We start from the raw sequence: 21,778 nt of genomic DNA, 5'->3' as shown, positions 1-21,778 counted from the left end.
TCTTCAAAATGTCAGAAAGCGATTTGATTACATTACCATAACGTATTTAATGACGCAATTATTTCACAGCTCGGTGTACCCCAAGTTATTTTCTGACTTATTTGAATTCGGTGCGTAAATAATTTCCACCGGCCGGTCCGATATGACTTCCTTACGTGCGCGCCCTCCGCCTCCTGAAATTATTCTCCACTCCCATAAACACGTTCGCCTTCTCGCACTTACGATTAAAAGTGGATAGGGAATCGAGCGGGGCCGTATTCACGAAATTACCGTATACGGCGTGGTTAGCTCGCCTTAAGAGCTTTTTTGATCCTCGAGACGATCCGGGCATTAATCCTCGGCCAACGCACCTGTCGAGAGGCAACAGCAGAAGGAAGGAGGAGGAGAAAAAGGTGGAATAAGATTGGAGAATGGCTAGGTCGTTCAATCAGACACGTGTACTTACGTGTACACCGACGTGCATCCCGCATGGACTCGGCGCTTCCACCTCGGACGAACTATCGACCCGCCGTGCTGGGATATGCGTGCCTACCGGTCACGAACACGGTCCCGGAGGCTGTTATTTGACCACCAGCGAGATCTCCGAATCGTCGACCCCCCTCTCTCCGCCTAATCATTCAAATCGCAGGCGTCCTGCCGGTCTAATCGGCACCGCATCCGCATCCGGTATTCGTCGACGAGGGAGTGGACGAAGCGGCGATCTTTCCCCTCAGTTCGCGAGCGCAAGGGAGGGACTCGAGCCCGAGCTGCCGCGTCGCGCAATACCGCGATACCGGAGCACCGGCTACCATATTGCGCTACTACCATCGCCGATAATGCCCGCAGGTAATGGCAGACCCCGTGGCCCTGATTACCTTCGCGCCGGTAGAAGACACGCGGACGTAGTTTAGCCTCGGTTACAGCAGCTGGCCGTGCCGTGCCGTGCCGTGCCACTTTCCCGACCGCTCACCCGCCGATCCTGCTGTCATTTGCTCCCGCGGACGTTCCGCGTGCTCTTCCACGGACGTTGCTCGCGTCTAACGGAATACGAATAATGAGCGTTGAATGATGCCGCTCGAGTTAGAGCGGCGCGGTGTCCCGCCTTCCTTGTCGGGATGATTAGAGACTGCAGTTGCATGCATTTTTTTTTTTTTTTTCTCAGAGATTGATTTGCCACGAATCGATTTCCAGCAAATAAGCAAATCTCATCTCGAGATAATTCTATGATCGGCCGAATTATATTCTCAATTCTAAAAATTTGCATCGCGATAATAATCACGTATCGAGGAGTTATTTCTTCTAGCGACATTTAATTGATTTTTTATTAGATTTAGCTGTTGCTCATTTTATTCATTAAGAAAAGATTGTTTATTAGTAAAAACAGTTTGCAACTGCACTGTCAAATAATTGGTTAGCAAATTCTTTAGCTTCTATCTTTCGGTGTATCGGAACGATTAAACTTTCCGTTAAAAGACAACGCAACAACGCGGCACGATGACGAAGTCGAGACGAGATTGGCATTGGTAGCAGACGTTGCTTTTATTTACGACTAGATTCCGCCGACTGCTCTCCGGGTTCGCTCCTCCTTGACCCTCTCCTCTCGTTCCCGAGGTTAGAACGATCCTATCTATGCGAGACGTGGCCGCGGATCATTCCCTTCGAGGTCTCTTGCACTATAAAAGATCGCCCTACGGTTGTATATTACTCACGCCACCGTGTTTTCACTTGGTGCGGCGATCGCCGCCGATATCATAACTCCTTGTCGTACCGCCGTTCAACCAGCAAATCTTCTACTCGGCGACGAGGCCTCCTCCTGGTAGCGATAGCAATTCCGATATAACCGGCAGCCAGTTGTAAGACGAGGACGAACACGGTCGACATGTGAAACGAAGCTCTCGTCCACTAGCTTCGAGCCTTATCACACTTAAGTGACGAATTTTTCAATATTTCGCAAACCTAACACGATGACTACGGATTTATTATCTGAATGCAACATTGCTGCATGTTAAGCAATTTTGTCGATAATTGCTTATTTTTTAGCAATTTCTTTTTTTATACAGAAAAAAAAGTATCGAGATGGAATTAAATCATGTTACGGTTAAATGCATGTTATTCACGCAACGATTCTTCGGAAAATTCGTGTTTTAACATTCTAATAATGGAACGGCTCGTAAATATGTCGCGACGCTTCCGGTAATGGAAGGTCACCCCGGGAAGTGAGTGAAAATTCCACAATGTTAGCGCCGTTTCACGCGTCGAGCTATAATCCGAGACGCTGCGCGACCATCCACGGCATCTGAGACACCGAAATAGATGGTTTACAGCCTCCCTTAAATACGTCAACGTTTATGCGTGGATTCCCGAAAGTAAATCGACGGGGAATGTTTTCGTATGACGGGCGGCCCCGTCACGAACCGAAGCCAACTTAAACGCCGAGAAGCTAAGCAGTCTTCCCTCCAGTTCAAGCGAGAGATCGCCAGTTATTATTAATAACGCGAAGAGCGTCTTTGTTTACGATGTCATGGTCTTTTACACGTGTGCGGCTACATGATACATATCTCTCGACGAGGTCCGATCTCGCTCGTATGGCTTGTACCAGCCGGGCGAATAATTACCGCTTTGACGTCGAAAGATCGACGCAATAAATACACGAGTCGAGCGATTAGAGTTTTAATCGCACGAATTGAAATGTAACGACGTAATAATAACGAAGTAGAAACTTTTCGCAGAAGAATTACGCGCTTGCATATGACGCGCGTCGAGCATTGCGGATGACAACTCGAGGGGAAGGCAGAAAGGGAGGGTTTAATTCTAGCTTTAGGGGTATGCCCTCAGGTGATGAGCCGAGGTTTAACGAGTAAGTAACGGGTGTCGGCCACTCGGCGCTCTCGCAGACATGAGACGACGTGATTCCGCTCGAGTGGCCGCGCCGCGAGTGGGGTGCAAGTCACCCCGTGATCGTTCGCCGCAGAGCGCAACCGTCCGTAGTGACACCACAAAAAATCACGGCGCCGCTTTCCGACCGGATATCTTTCAATTACACGTTAATATGATAGGCGGCGGGCGTAGCTGCAAGTCACCGCCGCGTCGTTGCTCGCAACGTGCGCGCCACAATACACGCGCACCCACGCTCACGCACACGTCCAGCCTGTACGCGATCGAGGGCGGTGGGTGAACGTATGCGTGTACGCGTGTGATTAATCGACGTCAACCGCAGGCCACGGCGCGAGCCTCGTCGAGGGAATCGCCCGGCGTTTCGTTGACACGTCGATTCGCGGTTTACTCGCGCCAAAATAACCGCCGCGCGCGAAATTTATGCGTCGGACGCGCGCGCGAAGATATCAGACCGACGTCGTAATGTTTGCGTTGCGCGAAACGGTTAAAACGCGGCTGCAACATTACCGCGGCACATTGTAGCCTAGTCGCGTTTTGGTAGACAGCCAACTCCTCCGGGGGTACCGCGTCGGAGTGTTTTTTCAATCGTGATATCATAGGATTGTACGCACAGAGTTTTGAAACCTACGCGTATGATCTTGGCAGTCACGAGTGCCGGCTTAATTTTATGGCAACCGCGTAACGGGGCTAAGAAAACTAACAAATTTCGGAGAGAGAAAGAGAGAAAGAGCGGCGCTGAGAAGGGCAGAGAAGGAAGAAAAATAAACCGATTTTATATCCATTGTACGAATTGAACGAATTTTTAGAGTGAAAAAAAAAATAAAGAACGATATCGCGCATATTTTGTTTGCAAACACGCACATAATTTCATCGGAGAGCAAAGAGCGTTATGTTGCGAGCGATAATTTGTGAAAAATACACGCCGAAAACATTCGACGTTTCTCCCCCGAGGTCACCGGCTGTCTCTTCCCATATAAAACATCAGGAAATGGAAAACGTCTTTGCGAACGGGAAGCTCGTCACCATCGATGAACACCTGCTTGCTGATCGTTCTCATTCGGAGAAGTAATTAAGCGGCGAAATTGAGTAACGCGATAAATAAATGTCAAAAAAATTCGCAGATATAATTTTCTATCCAAATCTAAAATAAAACCTCAAAATACAGACGTAATATAAATTTTCATCTAATCTTTTGGTAATAAGATAGATACCATTGTCGCTCTTCAAATAAATAAATCAATTAATTAATTAACGGTAAAATGAAGTTAATTGGGTTAAATTAATTGAGCTTCATTTAATTGCGTTCGATTGTATCGACATTGAAATGCATCCGCGCGCAATACATACGTCCACGATCTTCCTTACGGCGGGGTCTTCATTTCCGAAAGCTTAGGTAATCGATAAGATTCTTCGCCGCACCGATATCATTTTCTCGTTAACGGACAAGGGAATGCAATAAGCTCGCGTCCAGGCACCGCGCTTAGTACATCACCGATATTAATTGTCGCTCGTGACGCACGTTTGATTGTCCACGAATCGAATCCTCGAGATACCGATGATGAACGTTTCAACGTTCCGATCGCGCGTTCCCCTTCTGACTGTGATTGAACGCACAACGGTGAATATCCGCGGTACTGAAGCTCTCCCAGGGCACAGGGCGGCAGAAGTCGATTTTTTCTCCCTAGCGAAATCGCTTCCTTTGCGGCGCGCAGACTGTCATTTCTCCTAATCGCAACATCTACCTCCGCTAATCATTACTTCGGCCATTGTCGATTACCGGCTACAAATCGACCGGGTCTCCTCCTCCCCTTTCCTCCCGCTCACCGTCCTCGCGTTATTATTCCCGCGGAGGAAAATCGACGGGGATGTTAATGAATATGTTTACGCAAACGCGCGTAACGACGAGCAACGTTGTGTCGAGCGATATTAACACCGAACTGTCAACGTTAATATCTCGCCGGCGATAATGATTGACCGGGCTAAAGTCGACAAATATGTCATATCCTGTTCGTGATTATCTATTTATTGCCATCCGCCGCGATCGTTTGCGATTCGCGGTGCCGGCGATAGCCGTCGATCGAGGCCCGCGCTCGTCAATCTTATCAGACCTGTTTCTCGTTTGACCGTTAAGTCTCACGTCGACGGGCATTAAATCAGATCACCTATGTGCGCGCACACGCCGCCGTCTCTGATTTATAGTAAACGTTGGACGGTCGCCATAAAAGCACGTGTATTCACGCTAAATGCGCGACAGTCGCTGTATGTTCAATTTGCCACGCGTGACTTGCCCGGCCTTAAGTACACGGAGCGGAAGCGCAATGCCAAGAGGCAGAGCCAAACAGACATGTAGCTAATGTGTAATGGCGTAATTTGCCAAGGGGCTTAATCGCATCATTGTTACTTGGCCGTTCATCGGAGTGGAATAAGCTGATCGCGTCTCAAACATCCTTGCACAGCGACTCGGGGCTCTCCCCGACGCTCGGCCGCGATACCAAATTGCGCCACGTCGTAAAATTATTAGCAGCCGGCGATAATTATTAGACGCGCAAATGACGGAGTTAATCCCCTGTCGAGCAGAGGCAAAAGGAATAATACTGTCGCGACACAAATGTTATTACGTCGACACTTTCTTATTGCGCGCACAAGATTACGAGAACTCGGCTATTAGAGCTACGCAAATTATATTTGCACGGATAAGACAATAACGTTGGAAATTGCGGTTTAATGTTGATACGAAAATACGTTTTTTTTTAAAAAAGCACATTTTTAATAAATTGTATTTAATTAAAAGCGCATGTAAAACTTCAAAAAATTTCTGACAAAAAGTTAATTATATTAATCATAGTATTATTCTAAAAAATCAAGTGTTAATTTCGTGCAGACAGAAGAATAAAACAAAAGAAGAACGAGCAGAAAATGAGTTGTAACACGCAACTGTCGAGCGTACGCGTTTAGCGGTAAGGAAATGTCAAACACAGGCGGAAAATTCGGTCATTTAAATTTAGTCGCGTCACATAAACAATTTGCCTTGGCGCTTCGTCCACCAAACGCGACCGATTCAACGACAACGGCTTCGGTGCCTCGCGTTTATCCGGCTGATGCACCCTTGTAAACAAATTGTTCTACAAAGCCTCGCACGTAAAGGCGCTTTCCTCGAAGAACCGTTTGCGCGCTGAAGGAGGTTCGGAGAGCGGCGGGCACATTGGTGTCGTCACCCATAAACAAGTCGCTGTTAATTTTGAAATAACTTGGCAGCCCGGGCCAGCTGTTGGCAACGAGCCCCTGTTGACATAACTTTGACAAAGTCGTTGACAAAGTCTTGGTGCAGCTTTTTACGAGCGCGAGGCCATTAAAAGCTGATAAATCTCTCTGGATTCGTTCCCTCCCTCTCCCTCACTCATATTCTTTTTTTCGCGGCTCGCAATCTCGCGGGCACTATTTCCATCCGACGCGTCGCGACGTCCGCCCGGCGGCTTGTGAAAATATCGGGTGTCCCCCGGTTAAGCTTTTCCCCATCACCATTCGTCAGATATTCTTCCTCTCGCGCGACCATGTTTGTCAAACCGGTGGCCACCGCGGCCAAACAAACATTTCGTACCACCCGTTAGTGACACACGACTGTCGCACCCGCACGCGCCATCCATGTGGGGATTATTAATAGTCGTAGCGCCAAACTCTTTCCCTATGCTCCAGGGATGGAACCTACATCTCGAGATTTCGAACTAATGAGAGACATAGTTGTCATTTATTTATAAACGTCTAGAAAAACGTCTAATAAAGAATATTAAAAAAAAAAAAAAAAAAAAAAAAAACTAAACAGAGACGTTTTAATATTTGTAAAGCTATTCGACAATATTTAAAAAAGCAAATAAAAAAAAAAAGTCTATCAATTTTACAATTATACATATTTAAAGTAATAATAAAATTTTCTTTGCTTATGAAACATACGTAATTTAATTTCCATCCAATTATCGAGAAATCTCGAGTGTGTATAAAGTTCACCCTCAATTCGATCAACATAATTATAAGTCCTAATCACCCTTAGGTAGCATATGTTTCGCTCGTCCGAGAATTTATTCCGTTCACGAACGATACCCTAAGAAAACATCAAAAATAATACGTCACTGCTTTCTGTCGAGCTCGTAATCGAGACTCCATATGTTTGGCGCCTCCAGCATAAGCGTATACGTTATACGGAAGTGGATAATTAAAGCCGTTCCATTAAAAAGTAAATTATTTTTAGAACAATATTAAATATTCAAATTTAAAGTCAAAAATTTGTTTTAAAAGCATACAACACATTAAACTGCGCCAATAAAAAATGTCAGACACTGAAAATAGATAAAATAATAATCCCTGAACAAATAACTCAAAATTTTTTATGGGATTCGCCATAATTCCGATCGAATTGCTAGCCGCTAGGTAAAAGGGTTGGAAGCCCGAGGAACGTTGACCATCCTCGCAGCCTAAAGGCATTCGTTGATTACACTGCCCGAGGAGGGCCAAGGGATTTTAATTAGCGACGTTTGCGCTTCGCAAACAGTATCCGATATGTCCCGGCCTTGTCGACCCTGCGAGTTGAATCGACTTTAAAACCGAAGTTCATTTTTGACCGTATCGCGAAATCAATACGCGAAATATTTTTATGTGCGCGATTCACGAAGATGCAATACAATACCATGAGTGTGAATCCCGCGTTCAATTATTCTCGGACGCCCTTTAAACAAGAATGCGAAGAAACCACGTGGTATTTTTAAATAAATCGTTCGGAACGAAGTTAACTGAGTCTTAACTTTCAGCCTTTCGCGTTTCTGTCCCTCCAACGCAAAAATAAGAACCCTTCGACACGTAGGCCTCATTACGACTGGATTTCGCCCAGATGGTCGCCGACCGGCGACAAAAAAAGTGTCCAGCGCCGATATTTCTGGCACGGAGACGCGTCGTCCCGTGTCGCTCGCGCGTCACCCTGCGTGACAAATGAGACGTTGTCGTACGTTTGTTCAAATTACTCCCGGCACATTCCGCCCGCTCGCTCGCCTGCCGCTCTCAACATGCGCTTTGAAATATTAGATCCTCCTCGCTTTCTACCGCCCTCTCGCACGACAGACGCCCGTTAGTGTCAGAAATTTCGGAAAACACTGGAAGAGAAACCTGTTCAGTGTTCCTCCGAGATCAAGAGCGAGAAATATAAATAATAACGCGAAACGTCAACTTCATTTAACGTTCACGTTTTGTAAAAGCAACCGTAAAATCGGCGATTTTATTATAATAGTGTCGATTATTAATGAGATATGTTGTAAACGAAATAGAAAAACGAAATAACATAATTTTGTCACGCAAGCTGTTGTATTGACACCGCGATGTCAAGAGTCATCTCGTAATGGTCGTGTTCCTGCGACAAGCAATCCGGAATCAATTACGAGCATGCGGCCCTAAGGAACTCGCGTCGACGGCAACCGACGAACGAAAAAGGGACAGAGAGCGGGGAGCTTTTTAGACAGCGGCGACCATTAATCACCCGCTTTTTAGCCGAAAATTCCCTCGCGCCTAGTTTACAAAACGAGGGTCGTCGAAATCGCCCCGTCACCCGGTACAAGGGTGCCGCTTTTTGTACTTTCGACGTTGATCTGCGTCTAACTCGCGGACTCGATTCTTGTTTCTGTACAAAACAGAGATCGGACTCATCTTTGTCCCATTGCGTTTTTCGGACGCCTCGAGGATCGTCACGGATCAAATTTTGAATCAACCACGCTAATCGATATTTATTACAAAATTCTATTTTTATACAGATTTACTGCAAGGTTGCGTGGAACTTGTAAATGTTAAAAAAAATTCCATATTAAATAAAATAAAAATAAAAAAAAATATTTAAAATGCTATTTATACATATGTTTAAATAATTGGTGCTGCATCTCGTGTATCGTAAACGTTCTCGGTGTTTCAATCAAATTTCAGTAATCGAGCATTTCAAAGCTGTCATCCACGATCGAACGATTTGTTCAACGCGGCACGTCTAATTAACAACTCTCCCTCGTATTAAAAGTTTACGTCGTTAAGAGACGCCGCTCATTAAGGCTTGGTCGCGAATTACGCTTTCCGCCGCTTTCTCAGAAATCTCGGTAATGATCCCGATTGCGCTTCAGCCGGCGAGTGAGCGGAGATCGGTTTCGTGGCAGCGCGTCGTCTGCGAAGGGGCCCCGACTATCCCGGGATCGGTTTACACGAATCGGAAAGTCGCCTCCGCGGCTGTCGGTGGTCTAACTGTCACGGATAAGGACTGAAATAACAGAGACGCATTAGCGACGCGAGGATCAAAGTGCGCGTGAGTTGCAGGAGAAACGAGAAAATAATAAAAGGAGAGTGGCACGGGGAAAGCCACCCAGGCTGTCGCGCCGCGAGTTTAACGCGTACGTTAATGCCCGTCGGCCGGCCTGGACCTCATCCTCTATAATTAGCCTGTATTGTGTTACTCACGAGCGGATTATTGCGCTCATAAAGCGTACATAAAAGTTTTTCGGTGTGGGACGACAATCTCCGTCGTTGCTGCTCGCCGCTGGCGACGGACTAATTCGACATTCGGAACGTCTGCGCATAAACGGGGTATTCGAAAATCAAGAGAAGCATGCCGACGTAATAATTATCATATATTCGAGACACACTTCTGTCCGAGCGATAGATTCAAAGAGATTTAATTTCTTAATATTTAAACGTAAGTGTCTACTAAATTATTGTGCGCGATAAGATATTTTGATTTAAGAAATAAATGTAAAGTGCAATAAATTGCGATCTCTCTTGCAACAAATAAAGTACTACATGTAACGTACCATTAATTATGAGAGTAAAGTGCGATCCTACTGTTGATTTCGCGTATAATATTAAATAACGAAAGGTGGAGATTATTGCATTTTATCTGAGACGTCACGTATAAGTTACTTTAATTAATGATGACAATGATAAATTTTGAAGATAAAGTATATTACGCGTCGTGCGATTCTCTTCTATTTATAAGCCATTATATGCGATCGGATGAAGGTGCTATTAAGATACAGCAGCAATTGGAGAATTGACCGCCTGGCACTAACACATTCGACAGATAGAGTCCTATCTCTCCTCAATTAAAAATCATTCGCGACGCGAGATAAGATAAGCCGCCGTTCGTACCTTATACAATTAGCAGCATTTTATTCCCGTTACGTTCGCACCCGCATTTCAGAATTTAAGTCAACGGCTCGTTCTACTTTGTGCAATTGTGACGGCAGTTAAAGGCCCCGATGGCCGCTAAGCTCGTTAAGATCCTGGCGTTGTACATACACGAACGGACTCACCGGCTCTCACAGTGGGACTTCAGGAAGCGCGTGTGTTCGCGGGTAATAAAGTCACTTGGGCTACGCGCTGTCCGCTGGCGCAGAAGTGGGTTTTGTCCTGCACCGATAATGGCGGCACTTCATCAAGGATCCTCGGCCGTGAGAGAGCCTGGCCCTTCTTTCCTGCGGGACGCGCTTCCTCTCTCCTCCAACCGAAAGGAGCTCCTTACGCCGGCGAGGAGGCCATCTGTTTCGTCATTACCGGCAGGCAGTAAACCACCTCTAACCATCACCACCGCCGCCCGGTCTATCCAACCCTGGCCCCCTTGTCGTCGTCCCACGGGTGATACATCGTGTTTCCTTATTTGTCGGACGTGCTGCGGGAAAATCGTCCGAGAAAATCGAGTGATTTGTCCGGGAGGTGTTAATGGTGCCTGCCACTCGTGCACACAGACGTGCTCCTACCGTTCCCTCTTGCCTCATCGTTTCTAAGCCCTAAAGACGAAGTTACATCGCGAGACGTTGATGTCATCGGAACGAGACACGTAATATGAAATCTCGAAAAAAAAAAGAAAAAAATTTTTTTTTCTATTTATTACAAGAACGTGAAAGCCAAAGTTTTCAGATTATATCACTGACGAGACGCTCCACGATTATATGATGGAATTTTCTTTATCTTAAAAAAAACAAAAAAAAAATGCTTTAGCGCGACTTTCGCGATATTGCAGTGTACTCGTATCTTGCGTTTCTATTTCAGGCCGAATGGTTTAAGTGGGCAAGCTTTCCAAGCGTCGACGACAAGTTCACTTTGGAGCACCGACAAATTCCGAGACAAGAAGAGATGAGAGGGCCAGGGGGAAAGCGCGCGGCGCGAGAGAAGACGTGCCACGGATAATGCGGCGAGGGAATATCTTCGGGAGCCGTGAACCTGTCAATAAGGTGGATTCCTCCAGCGGCTCCTTCTCGTCTCTTGAGAGCGAGGGTAGCGTGAAAGAGGTGCCGCTTAGACAGGAGAAGAAAGAAAACGTGAAACACACGCTCGGCGGAGAGCGGCCGGGGGAGAAGAAACCGCGCCACGAGCACGTTTACGTTTCGCGTGCGAATGTGTAAGTTACGCTGCGGCTGTATGAGTTCGTGAGCTTGCTGCGTCGTTCCCCGCGAGAGCTCGGAAGCTCGTCTCGTCCTGCGAGCCGTGACTTGCAGCTCGATTTCTGGTCCACCGAGCTGCTCGGGATATAGAATGCGGCATTGCTTTTCTTCGAATGCCGTATTGGATCGCACGGAGAAAGAGAGAGAGAGAAAAAGGAGAGAAAGAAAGAGAAAGACACTCGGTGCCAGTCATTAGGTCGTATCGTGTGAGAGATCGTTAAGGGGAAGCGCTCTCGAAAAGAAGTGAGCCGATACTGTACGCGAGCGCGTTCCGTCATATCTGAACTGCACTTGGTTTCTACGGGCGATGTTATGTAATTACCGAGGAAAGAGTTTGCACCCGTCATTCCGATGATATCCGCTTTCCCGCGTTTGTCTCGCTTTTCGATTTCGAGAAAGGTGTATCAGGTATCCCGTTAATTAACAAGACTTATAGTATATCGCTAACTCATTATTACTCGCATTAAAATATAATCAACTGAAGACGCAGGCGTGATGAGTAAAAACAAAAGCAAAAAAAACTTTTTTTAACGTTATCTTGAAGATGTAATTAATCGCTTTGTGTTGATATGTTAATTAACAACTTGTTAGCTGTGCGCAATGAAAATACGTTAAGAAAAAACTACGCAGAGAGAAGCGGTATTTCTTGGTGCGACAAACATTTGCCAAATGTGATGCGACAAAAAGTTGTTTTTAAGAGTCACGTTTTCCCGATTCAACGTTCACTGGATCGCGATTGCATCGAATTATTTCCGCCGATGGAACGTCAACGTATCATCATCCGGCGTGAGACTGTAAATCAGCGACTGCCGCGGCACGGTCGCCGTGAATCAACTAATCTTTCGATTCACACGAGGCAAGGACGTGGAACGGCCCTCTTGAAAGGTGCGACGGCTACCTCCGCGAGAGACGACTCGTCTTCGTCCTCTCCTCGTCGTCGACCGGCATTTACAATCGTTAGCCACTCCGTTGGCCACCTCGGGAATCGTTTAGCGTAATTACGGCTCTTGTCACTAGCGGCGACCGTCTCCCGCCCCCTCGACGAGCGTATCTTGTTTATTTCTTTTTTTTTTTACGCGCACCCCGAAGAGAAGAAGAAATACTCGACACCCAGTATCAGGCTGACGGATACTCTCAATGGATGAATCCCTCGACATTCCATTCGACGACACTAAGCTCGCCGCCAACGGTGTATCGTGACGACACGATGAATTCTATCGTTTCGCTCTCGTCTCTCGGGTATCTTGCACTCTCATCCGGAGAGAAGCGATAGAATGTGGACCGTATAACCCCGCGCATTAACTCTCTCACTCGCGCGCGCGACGTCGGACAGCTCTTCGTGACTGTTATAAATTACAGGTGTATATGCGCGCGGAAAAGAAGAACGAGCAAGAGAAAACGCGGTTTTGTACACCGCGTCGTGCACAACGTGTCTCGAAGCAGAGCTTGAAAAAAAAAATAGAATAGATCTGTGCTAAACACGCTGAAAGATTGTTCATCGCCTTACGATAAAATCTGACTTCTGCGGCAATATCGGAAGAGGAAATAAGTAATGTCTCGAAGATAAAACGTTGTTCACGTCATAATTATTAGTAACGCCAAACGCGCCGAGGTGTTCAAGCGCCTAACGTGCGATTCGGAACGACCCTACCGTTCATCTCGCAGAGTTTCTCACGATCGCGAGCAAATCGCGGCAATTGTACGGGAATGGAATCGTAATTTAAAATTGCCAGACCGCGATTCGCATCGAACTCCAGTGCAATAAGCGTGCTCACAATTTGCCAGGCCTTGACCACACACGCCTGTGCGTAAACGCGAGTATTGATTGCGAACAGATCTCTCGTCTCGTTTAATGCGCAGCCGGAAAGAAGAAGTGGAAAAGTACGTCGCTTTATGCGCGATCGGATCGTGGCGCGATACGTGGTTCACGTGGGCTTGCGTCTCGATAACTTTGTCGAAGCGCAGTGCTTTGCATTTATGCGAGATCAAATGCAGCACGGCATAATTAACGTCGAGGTAGATAGGACGAAGCAACTGTATAGTATATCGAGAATTGTCACGCACCATTCACGTGTCAGAATATTCACGTGGTAAATATAGACAGGCCAAGCGAGCGGCCTCAAGATACGAGAAAGTTAGTTCGAAAAAAGGTAGCAACGAGCTCGCAAGAAACCGCTTCTCCGAATTGTCATAAAATTACCGCGAAATTAACGACGAGAATACTTTGATTGTGACGTCCAGACGATCTGTGTATTATAACCGTGGCGACTGATTGTATTAATAAGACGCGATGCTAAATAAAGAGCATTAATTAAAAATTGCACTATGCTTCATTGAGCACGTAGCAATGTAATTGGTTTATTCAAACAGGGAAGGTTGTTTCCGTAGATATGACCTCGTAATATGGCTTATTAAAATTACAGATGCCGCGGTGGAAGGGCTCAGGACCAGACCGCATCTCGTCGAGGGACAAACCGCGACGGTGCCGAGACAGCTCGTGACCAAAACAGACGTGGACCCAGGGGCAGCGGAGAAAGAGGAGGTAAGTTCTGAGTTCATTCCATGAGGCTGCTTTATGCGAGCATTCAGAAGCCCAACCGCTAGGGATTACTCTTCGAGGCCCTCACAGGCTTGCGGTGACCGCGAGTAGACAAGCTCTCACTATGGTATTGTCCCGGATTAATGTTATTGCTCTGTTCAATCTCTTCGGGCCGTTTCCTTCACTTTTCGTTGACGAAATAAGTTTGAGTGCCGCTTGTCGAATTATCGCCGATGTTAATTAAAAGAACGTATCTTTACATAAAAATATTAATAATTATAAAAGCAAATAAAATGCTAAATGAATTAATAGAAAATCTGTTAACTAGAATCGTGGCGACTGATTATATTAATAAGACGCGATGCTAAATAAAGAGCATTAATTAAAAATTGCACTATGCTTCATTGAGCACGTAACAGCGACGTCGACGAAGAATCGATCCGGCGGTTCGATCGCCGAGCATCCGGCGACTTATTAATGCAATCTGAATGGGAACTTTTCGATCTGAGATACGGGCATTTCGCGCGACTACTGGCACATCCTCCCGGTTGGAAGCTTCATTAGCCGACTTTAATTACCTACACCGGCGACTGAGATCGTTGTCGCAAATACTGGATAGCGACGACCGCGTGAATAGATACCGCTTGGATCGTCGCGCCCCGATCGCGAACGGTCATTTATCAACCTGATAGTGATTATCGTAATTAATATCGTCGGCGGTATGGCGTTCACCCTGGTGAAGATCGCGCAGTCGATTTTTACCTTGTTGTCAATTCAGAATTCATTCCTAACCAGAATTGATCATTAGAATATCTGACGATGACCAAAACGATAGGAAATAGATGCGACAAAAAAAATTATAGAATTGGCCTATCTATTTTTGAAAGATACGTTTATAAAAAGTTATTTAATCTAAAAATTATATTAATGTGTTGTAATTATTTAAAAAGACGTTTGTAATTTATTATACATATAAAATAGTTGGCGTTTAGCTATAATGTAATTAAAATAATTCAGTCGATTTAATCAAACATTCACTTAAAAGAAACTTTTACGAGATTGACATAGTTTAATTAGCAGGTTATACATTTGTTATGTCGTTTCATTACAATGCGGGGGATATCGAATTGAGAATAAAGCGTGATGCCGCTTTAATGAATTTTCAGAGGGACGTCAGGAGGCGTCATCCCCACTGCAGAAGGCGGTTTAGCCAGGGATTAAGTGGGGCAATCTGCGGTATTTTTTTTCCTCTCCCAAACGACCAAGATTTTTATGCCTAATTAATCGCCATAAATTCGAGGGAACGACGAAGGATTACGGCGAAATTTGCGCGAAAGCGTCTTTCAACCGGGGTGATTAAATGATTTGTGGATACAAGCAGAAGATGCTTCACGCCTCGTAATTGCGTTTAAGCGCGCGTCGCCGTATATCATTGACTTTTTAAACAAACGAGGGGCTCTTTCAGGTAACTACAACTTTGCCAAATCAGTCAAGTTATAAATTACCTGTGTTTTCACTGTGGATTTTACTGAAGTATTAAGCGTGTGTACACATGCACAAATATTTACGATTGCAATGTAATATACGGTAACTAAAATCATATTAAATATCAAAAGTTATCGCGGGCACCGATAAATGATGTTATCATTGTTTGCAATTTCCCTGTTGCCAATAGACAATTGCCGAATACAACAAGTCGGAAAGACGCGAGTGCTTGTATACTGAAAGACAGATATGGCATTTACTTGGGCGACGGCGGCTAGTGTACGTACCTTAGTGTGGTGTGCGTCAAGTCATACACGAAGCGCGCGCGTAGATGTGCCATAGAGCAACGATCGCGGAGGACTGAGGGGGAACGCGCCTTACTATTACTCCCCCGTACTTGGCGGCCGAAAGGAGGAAGTCACGTACGCTAGCCGCCGTCACCGTTCGCCGTAGAAAACGTCATATCTGTCTTTTGGTGTATATCGCGCCTCCGTGCCGCCTTTCGTCTACATTTATCAATTTAGACGAGGTATGCGCGGAGGTACGCCCCGGAAAGTCCCGGCAAGCCGGCAGCAAGAAACTGCAGGAGCCCAAAGTTATCCGCGAAGTTTCGAGTGCAGAGCCAGTTGATTTATCGGGCTCATTACTGCCAGGAAAGAGGGAGGACTACAGCAACAGCCACCCCCCAGCGGCGTGTTTTACAAGACGGCATTAATTGCTCGAATTAAATATGCACCTCTCTCCGCGCCGTAATTTATTTTGGTTTCCTGAAGCGCCTTAAGTCGCCGGGGAAGCCGGCGCTCCACGGCATCGCCGTCGCTTTCCACGGACGTTAATAATGGGCTCGCGAGATATTAATTGACGTAGCTGCCGTAGAAGGTCCTCTCGATGTTTTAATCTCAACGGCAATCTCTATCTTTCTCTTTTCTTCCCTCTACTTTTTTATTCAGTTACACGCGACCCTGTAACGCAGCGTGTCGTCTCAGCGTGAATCGATGGTCCGCTTTGATCCTTTTAATCATTTATTATATTAACATTGTTACATCGATTTATGCTAAATCGTTTTGCTTCTTCTAAACTTATTTAACTGCTTCATTATATTATACTTTCACAATAACTGATGTAATTTTCTGCTACCATATTTCTGTTTTAAAGCGATTAATAAACTTAACAGTCATGTTGCAAAAAAAAAAAAAAAAGTCTATCTCGGACAGAAGCGATGCGTTCGAATTTGTTTTAATAAAGTATATACTATACGTTACGTTATTTTCAAGATTAAAGACGACAGGAAGAAACGTGGGAAACAACGCGCACCAGGCGACAGAGATGTACGGGAATTCGTACCTAATCGATCAAATCTCCTCGGCAATGGGCGATTCTTTTCCAACCACGCTGTAACTTGACTGCAACGATCTTGAGTGACCGCATGTAATCGCTTTTTACATTCGCGCGGCGGTTGTGTCGGGCTCATTATTCGACGATACCACATCCTAGGTAGAATCACTCACTTATCCGACACGTTACCGACGTTAACCGAGGATAATCGGCCTCCGTCCGGCATAACGTCCGAAGGTACGGACCTTCCGACGGAGTCTCTCGCCATCGGCGGGAGGTTCATCGTCCTCGATCGCGTCAGCGATCGCTTATCCCGGTATGGTACCCCGGGTTAGAGGCCCCGAGATCGAGCCCGTGTGGCACGTATTGACCGATTTTTCCGTCGCGCACGGCCGGCATCGATCCGCGAACACGCACTGGACCATAAACATGAAAATGCATGTAATTAGCTGAAATTGATGTTGAACGCGAGCGCGGCCGCGTTCAATTTTAATCGGCTGTCGTATGATAATTACGCGTGGCCGGGCACCCCCGACCCGCGCCGGATAAATCATCCCGACCGCTCGCGCAACGATTCCCAGGTATTCATTTACTTCGTATTAATCAATGCGCGAAATTGATTATGGCTAGTCGCTCTCGCCGGTGAAGAGAGCAGCGGCGAGACTGAGAGGAGATCGAGGGGGGACGGTAGCGGGCACGGAAAAGGGCACAGATCGGTCAAGACGTCGGAGTTTTGCTTAGCAGCCGGAACGATCGTCACGCAGTCCTCTTTCGCTCTAGCTCGGTCAACCGTGTAATTTTCGACCTTTGCTTATTTTCTTCGGCAGATTATCTGCGAGATAATCTTGATTCAGACTCCGCTTCGTACGCATATAATGTTAGCAAATTTTTTTTTTTACTTTTTGCCTTTGTATAACTTCTTTAATGTTATGCTTATTTAAAACTTTCTTTCTTGCTAAAAAGTGACAGAGGAAAAAAGAAAAAAAAAAACCAAGATAAACGTTCGGCACAAGTCGCGAATGTTGAACGATGACCGATGTTGCGCAAAAACGTGATGGAAGACAGCCACGGGACAATCATTTATATCTGTTTACTTCGATCTGCCCCAACTTTACGTAGTGTCGCAAGAATTAATCGGGCAAGCCTGATCCGCCGACTTGTCACGACTCAGCAGAAACGATTGCAAAGGAAAAAGAAAAAAAGGGAAAAAAAAAAATTTGTCGGGCGCGCGCTGATTTGCGAAATTATTCAACGGGGGATGACGAAATCGTGCCCGTCCGGACACATCGTGACAGCCGACAGGCATTAACAGCGATGACCTACGACCTTGAGTCTCTTGTATTGCTGACGACTCCATCTCCCGCACAACCAACGCTGCATCGCAGAATCTGATCCGAGGCCATTCGAAGTAAAGGCGACATTATAGTTTTTGTACATGTATTTCTTTTTTCATTAATTAAAAATTTTCTGAAGAGACTCGAAAGATTGCGAAAATTTTTGTTAATGCTTTCTTCGCGAAAGAACATTACCGCCGCCCATGCACTAATGCGATAAGAACCGATCATCATCCATTCCCTTCGTAAATCGTTCCAAAAAATCGCTAATCTGCATAAGCGAGATAGCGGTTGTCTCCGCTTTCGTGCATCGGCTTCTTTGGTGGCCGTTTAACGCTCGTTAAGCAGAAACCGGAATGTTATTAACCTTATACGGTTGACCATAATGACATGATGGCGATAATGCGTTGCAAAAATGGATTAACTAGAAAGATATGTGATGAAGTGTTGTCGTACGAAGACGAATGAGGTCGAAGATTTGTCCAGTGATAGTTAAAAATTTCTTTCTAATAATTTTAACTTATTTAGACACTCTTTTGTAATTTAATTATAAATTATTAATGTTTATCCACACGAAAATTAGAAAATATTCATTAATATATTTACAGTTAGCAAATAATTGCAAGCTTGCGTAAAAAAAATTTAAAGTTACGAAGATGAAAGCGGCGAGTCTTCCTCTCTTTTCCCGGCTAACAGGATTGAAAGCTGCCGCCTTCCCGCAGTCGCGCGAAGTCAATGGTCGTTAAATTTAATGGGCCGCTCGTTAATCCCGCATGTAGTTCGCGTACGCAATTACAAATTACGCAAAGGATTGCGTCCTGGCGATTTAACGGGGCTCGACGCGCGTATCTTTTTTTTTTTTTTTTTTAAATATTGGAAATAAAAAGAGAAGAAAAAAAGAATTAAAACGGCGGCATCGCGTGGAAACCAAACAGTCCGCCCGCGAAAGAATTTCACAGCGCGACGTACTCGAAGACGCGCGTTTTAACGATAACGGTGCGCGATCGTCGAATCAATGCGCGAAATTGGCGCGGACACTGCAAAGGCACTACCGCGAAGTTTCGGCCGGTTCCGGCTGTAAATAACGATAATGCAAGTAACGATATGTAAACACGATCGTTGTGCATTTGCGTTAAAATTTTTGCGATCCGATCAACGGCGACGCCGGGACCGCACGCACGCATTGGACTGTAAACAACGTCCACCTGATTCGCAATGCAGGCCGGTGCCGCGATGTCCTCGAACATTTTTGTCGTTTTTATCGAGGATCCGGAGATAGGCTGCCTAAGTGATACGGTATCCGAGCATCGAGATTATCTCGAGTTTAAGCGCTGTGGACGGGAGAAAGGGATAACGAGAGGTTTTACGATCGCTTAACGTTGTAAAAATTTATGTCGACGGAACCACGCCGCGCGGATTGTTTTATGTGGTATGCAATTACTTATTGCTCAATCTCGATCTACGCAGTAAGACGTACGAAAGAAAATGGGTTAATTTTGGCGTATGTTGGATCGGCACGCACATAATTAATATGGCACGGAAATCCGCGCACTTGTCACGCGCGAGATAGCATTTACGCATTAACGCGCGCACTATGAAGCGAAACGGAGAAAAAGGGAAGAGAGGAGAGAGAGAGAAAGAGAGAGGTAGAATGTTGCCTTTCAATTATAAATCGGCGCGCGCGTAACGGGCCGCGGCCGCGACGCTTACAAAAGGCGAGTCAATAAATCTGTCAATATTAATTCACGCCTAATTGATTCCATTAGTGGTGATTTTCTAGCCAAGGCCGCTCGGGACCTGTAATATATCGATACCACTACGCTATTCCGCGCTCGCGCCCGCGAAATGCATCGGGCTCCTCGGTGATCTGTCCGCCGAGGAATTTATTCTCGGATCGATCGAATCAAATTCACCGCAAGAGAGAGAGAAGGTCGGAGGTCGACTTCCTGTTACGATTTATCATTGGAGACTCGTCGGACGCTCGCTGGGAACGTTTTTGCGGAGAGCGATGCCTGTGGGGCATTGTCCGATGTGCAACAGATTGTAAATCTTACGAAACCCTTCGATCAAATTTGATTTCTAAATTTGGAAAACTCATCGTAACGCTACACGCGTCGCTCGGCTCGTAATCATTCCTCAATAATGCCTTACAAATTGTTCGTAATATACAGAATGTCCCAGACATAACGAAGGTCAGAAGCGGTTTCGCCTCAGAAGTATAAGTCCTTCCCACTCGACTCAAGAATTGGACGATGTACGAGCGAGACGATGCGACAACGCGCGAGCGAAACGATGCGACAACGCGTGCGGAGAAGCGACCGACGACGCGCGATATATCCTTCGTTATATCAGGGACACGCTGTATAAATATATATTTTTTTAATCAAAACAAGTGCATTCCGTCGCCTATGGATATATATACCTACGTATCAAAGATCTGCTCGGCATTGACGCGATTTGCATAACCATCCGCCGAAGACGTTCCTGAAACGTGCATCCTTCGTTCGCGGCATGCACAGTAGCCGCGCGTCCTAAATTCGCATGATTCATCCGATCGATCCTACCGGCTGAACTGCTCGGTGCAACGTTCCGCGCCAACCTCCTCTCTTCTTTCTCCCCCTTAATCCCCCGATCGGCGAGTTAACGAGATCGACGCCGTCGGCGTTGGACAAGTAAATTACGCGAGGTTTTCCCCCCAAGATCTCCTCAAGGTCCGCTAACGGTCGACCGTTAGCAATGGGAATTGTGGCAACTCGAACGCTCGAGAAGGTCGAGGCCACGAAGGACATGTTCTTTCTTTTTCCCTTCCGCCGAGAATCTTACATGCGACTCGAAACAGCACGAGGCCGGCTATCTCAACAATCGCGTCGTGACAAACGCGTATAATATATTCCACGCAGTATCTATAAAGTCCGCGAATATGCATGACGTTGGAGAGATCTTATGGCTTAACTTGATACTTCGCTTCTTTTTCGCCTCCACAGCCGCCCATCTCCTGCGCGCGGGGGCTTGATTTGCCGTATCTAAGATACGGAGAAAGTATATGTACGTAATTTCTGATACAGCGCGGTATATCAGAAAAACGAGTATTGCACCGCCGGGCGTATATCCCTACGACATCGGAAGGGTTAAGTGGTATGCCAATGCCGACCTTTCCGTAGTGTTCTTATTCGCGTGCTTGAGGCTGCGCGCGGCTTGCCGGTCTCTTCCTCGCGCGTTTTAAATTACCACGATCCAGGAAGAAGACCGAAGCGCGGAGGCTGTCACCCGAGGTACCTAGTTCAGATTGCTGGACGATTCTCGCGGTAGCCAAGCCAACTACGGGGCCAGGGGAGAGAAAAGGGGGGTAAGAGAGAGAAACGCGGGACGCGGAAATCGACGTAGGGAGAGAAGCGGTAACCTAAGACACGGACAGAACTAACACAGGACGTAGACATCCCGCAGAGACGACAACTAGCCGGAGAACTAATCACGGTAGTGCCTGACGTCCTTAGTTCATCACGAGACCCGGGAGTAATATATACCAGACCGGCCACGATCTCAAACTAATCTAATATACCAAGACCTCACCGAGCGGCAAGGACTTGCTCTCTTCACCGTGCTCTCGGTTCACCTCGCGCACGATAACACCGCTTTCTCGACAGTACAGTCGACGAAACCAGTCCATTTGCGCCAAGTGTTATTGCCGAGTTGTCGATTGCGCGTATATCAGAATATAATCCAAGGAAAGGAATTCCATTTTCCTCATGGTCTGTATT

This window comes from Cardiocondyla obscurior, linkage group LG04 (assembly GCF_019399895.1).
Source record: "Cardiocondyla obscurior isolate alpha-2009 linkage group LG04, Cobs3.1, whole genome shotgun sequence".
Taxonomy (NCBI): domain Eukaryota; kingdom Metazoa; phylum Arthropoda; class Insecta; order Hymenoptera; family Formicidae; genus Cardiocondyla; species Cardiocondyla obscurior.
The sequence above is the reverse complement of the archived record's forward strand: the minus strand, read 5'-3'. Positions refer to the sequence as shown.